Genomic DNA, 4,015 nt, shown 5'->3' on the forward strand with positions numbered 1-4,015 from the left:
TGGGGGAACACAGTGTGGCCCACCCTTCTTTCCTCCTGTGGAACTTATTTGCATAGTCCAAACACAAAGTGTCACTAAATTTTACTAGTGCATTTCTCACTTTCCAAACCACAACCAGAATACCTTTGGCAAAGTTACGAACTCATTAGTCTAAACATGATTGAAAAACATTGAACTGTAGGGTATCAGACCGAATCAGACAATCTAAGATTTGGTCAAAACATGGTTGAAACATGAGGAGACAAATTCCACAGAGGCCCAAGACACATGATGTCGTAAATCAGATCCTGGCGCCCCAAGCCTGAACCAACTAGCAGCTTTGAGTAGCTCACAGCATTTAAACAAAAGAACACTTATTGACAACTCAGGAAGGAGATTGTCAATTTTGGGGCAAGTAATTAAGATGAATGGTCAAAAGAGATGCACGGCGTGACCATCACATGGTAACCAGTGATAGCAATCACAAGCTCTTTGGATTGGCTTCCCCCACCCCTGAGACAGAGAACAGACTGAGATTCCTTACAGACATTTTACCCTCTCTGGTCTTCACAGAACGTATCCTTATGTCCACAGAATCCTACAGAAACTACCTTTCCATGTATAAATGCACCTAAATGACGCTAAAAGGACTTATGAGCAACTAATCATTTCTATGCATAACTCCATATTATGTATGTAACCCACACGTTTAACTATCATGTTTTAATCACGTATTGTGTATGTCTTTTTGATAACTATTGAATAGCTTAAGGGTTCCTATTCATGTTTAGTATGTGTGTGTTTGAATCTTCTTGCTTGAAACGTTTCTTCCAATCAATTCTTTGTCAATGTATCATATTCTTGTTATAGAAATCATGTCCAAAATTATACTCTGCAAGAGCGGGAAAAACGCGGACCATGTGACTGATAAGATAACATTTGATTTATTAAATGGGGAGGAGAAATATACAACACCCCGAGCAAAGACTGCTTTTTGAGCGTGCTCTGGCTTACACGCCAGCTCCTCCAAAACCATGAGGAGAAACGCCACCTAGTCTCATCAAGCTTTACTTCTATTTCTTTACTTTAGTTTATTTTATTTTCCGTTGAGAGATTCGTGTGTTCCGAGTTAAGTTTTGCCCCAATGCCTTGTCTCCGAAAGAGTGCCGTATAAACTTCAACTTCAGACCACAGCTCTGGGTCGTCAGCCAACGCCCAACTGATTTATCCAATAAAGCCTCATTTATATTGAAAAGAGAAGTATCTCGTGTTTTGTGCTTACAAGTTAATGGCTTAAACTGCTGATCTTGTTACTGTACTAATTAATAGTGTTTTCACTATATTTTGGATATTGATATCCATTGCAGAATTGATGTTATACGGCTCGTTCAATGAATCGCTGGCCGTCTCAGTGATCAGCCGTAAAACAGTGATTCTGTCCAAATTCCCTTTAAAATCTTAAATGATTCCCTTTGAGCTAAATTGACCTGTTTCTCTTACAGAACTGTCATGTATGCATTCATTTTTCCATTAACAGCTGAGTTTGTGTAAGATGTTGCACTACACATCGCTGTCACTGCTGAGAATACTTATTTCTCTGAATAAGTATAAGATGTGTGTGTTGTAGTTTGCATCAGTTTTAAGGTCTGAAAACATAGTTATGTATGGATTTGGATGGATCTGTTTGATCTCTCTTCATTTCACCCACTGCTGCTGCGTCCGGAGGTCCAAAGGAATTTTTATGGTGGTCACAGGCCAAACCTTAGGAATCAGTCTCTAGGTGGGTGAAGGGCAGAAAACGAATTTTGACCAATGAATCCTGTCCATCCCGGGCTTGGTACCAGAGGTGGTCTTCTTGCCCTCTAAGAGGTGTCTGGCTGTTGTCGTAGCATCTTTATCTGATGGTGTTGGACAGTTTGCTTATGTTAGTCCACCAAGGTCCAATCAAAACGTAGCAACCCTTTGTCCACTATTGCGGTCAGAGAGGGGCCCTGCCAAAAAACGGACACTGGAATGTGCTGTTCAGAACATTGACTAAATATGATAAACTAAAAAGGACATTTCACACAGGACTAAGACTAGACTAAAAAAACAGCTGAGAAAATTAACACAAGGTGATAACATGAGATCACAAAAATAGCATAATATAACTTAAATGCTTATCTTTCATACTGTATACGGTTTCACCTTCTACTAAAAAATAGTGCAGTATTCTATCAGTAGTAAGCACAGCTGCTCAATTTATCTATAATTCTGAGTTACCAGGAAGTTATACGAAGAAAGCAGTGAGCGGAGAGAGAATAAAGTGTGGCGAAGTGCATGCTGATGATGAGAAATCAAACAAAGAAAATAAAAATGAATAGCTAGAAAGGTAGGTTCCCAAGGGGGGTTGACTGCAACTGTACAATACAATGATTAACCGTGTGAGATGGATCTATGAATAGTCGACTCAAGAAGTCATGCTTCAGGATTGTAATGGGCAGGGATTGTTGCAATTGGACTAAAATCCCTTGAAGAGCCTATATACAACATCCTGTCTACAATCCACTAAAATAAGATTATGTATGATGGAACTGCATCGGTGCTCAATCCCTATATATATGCTTTTAAATCATATAAAAGAGAATTACTTTTCATTGAAGCTGCTGCCAATTCCATACGACACAACCATGCATTATCTCACAAAGCATAGGAGATTTGGGGGTTGAATGGAGCCCTGAAATTGTGCTTGTTTGCAAAAGGGGGGAAAAATTGGACTTACAGTATTGGCAAAAGTATTATTTACATTTATTTATTCGGCAGATGCTTTCATCCAAAACAACTTACAGCGTATTCATTACATACATTTTTTATTAGGGTGGGGAAATGAACCATAAACTTAGTGGTACCATGCTGTACACCAAAAATAGAGGGTAACTTTGCTACATTCTAAATAGATTACACTGCACCACCAGCACATCTGCTGAAATAATGCTTACAGATGGATATGGAGAGAGAGAGAGAGAGTCCAAGGTATTTCTGACTAACATTCAAGTGACTGTACATGTGCAGCATTATTACAGGCTAGTTTGGTCTCTCTTTCTGGACACTGCCTGGCAGGTCAGCACAAAATCACAAAGAACTTTATTTTTGATGATGGTTATCTGCAGAGGATTGTTTCACATTTTCCACATCAGAGCTTTAAACATAACTACAGCTAACAGGGTTTGCATTCCCTACTTACCCTGCTAAAATGACCATCTTACACCAGTTTGAATTTTTATGCGATTATTTAAGGAAGCATAGGGAGCATTGTCTCCACTAAAATGTAAAAATTTTAGTTACTTTTTTACTTTAAAAAGGTAAGATTTTTTCATGTTTTTGAAAGAATTCTACGGTGGCCGTGAAGTGCAAAACAAATCACAATTCTGAAAACAAAATAACAAATTACAAATGCAAATGCAAGTCTAAAAAACAGAATAACAATTCAGAAAGCACAACAACAATTCAGAAAACATTATAACAAGTCAGAAAACACAATGACAAATTCGAAAAAAAACTAACAAGTCAGAAAACACAACGACAAATCAGACAAACCGGAAGAGGTAGGTATAGTTTGGGATTACTCACCGCTGACTGGACGAGACATCTGTCAATCAACGTATACAGGAAGAACCAGCCGAAGAACAGCAGAGTCGTGGTAGAAAGTTCGGTGATGGTATTAAAGTAGCTCAGTTTAAATGTATTGTATGAATTGCCCTTACTATGGAATAAAAATACAGAGTGTCTATTCACATTTAGTTAAAAAGTAGCTGTAAAACATCAGCTCCAGTGGTACAGGTGGATAAGCACGTGTCCTTAGCTTTTTGATGCGATCGACCGGGGTTTGATCCCGCCTTTTGCCGAACTTTTTTTTTCTCCCTTTTCAAATCTCGTATCACATCGTAAAGGCATTTAAGGAAATAATCAAAAAGTTGAAAATAAAGAATCGGGTAGGGTTAGGGTAGTTGTAGGGAGGGCTTTATTTTACCAATAAGGTGGCATCCATGTAATAATT

Source organism: Sinocyclocheilus grahami, unplaced genomic scaffold (assembly GCF_001515645.1).
Source record: "Sinocyclocheilus grahami isolate Dianchi unplaced genomic scaffold, SAMN03320097.WGS_v1.1 scaffold1017.1, whole genome shotgun sequence".
Classification (NCBI taxonomy): Eukaryota; Metazoa; Chordata; class Actinopteri; order Cypriniformes; family Cyprinidae; genus Sinocyclocheilus; species Sinocyclocheilus grahami.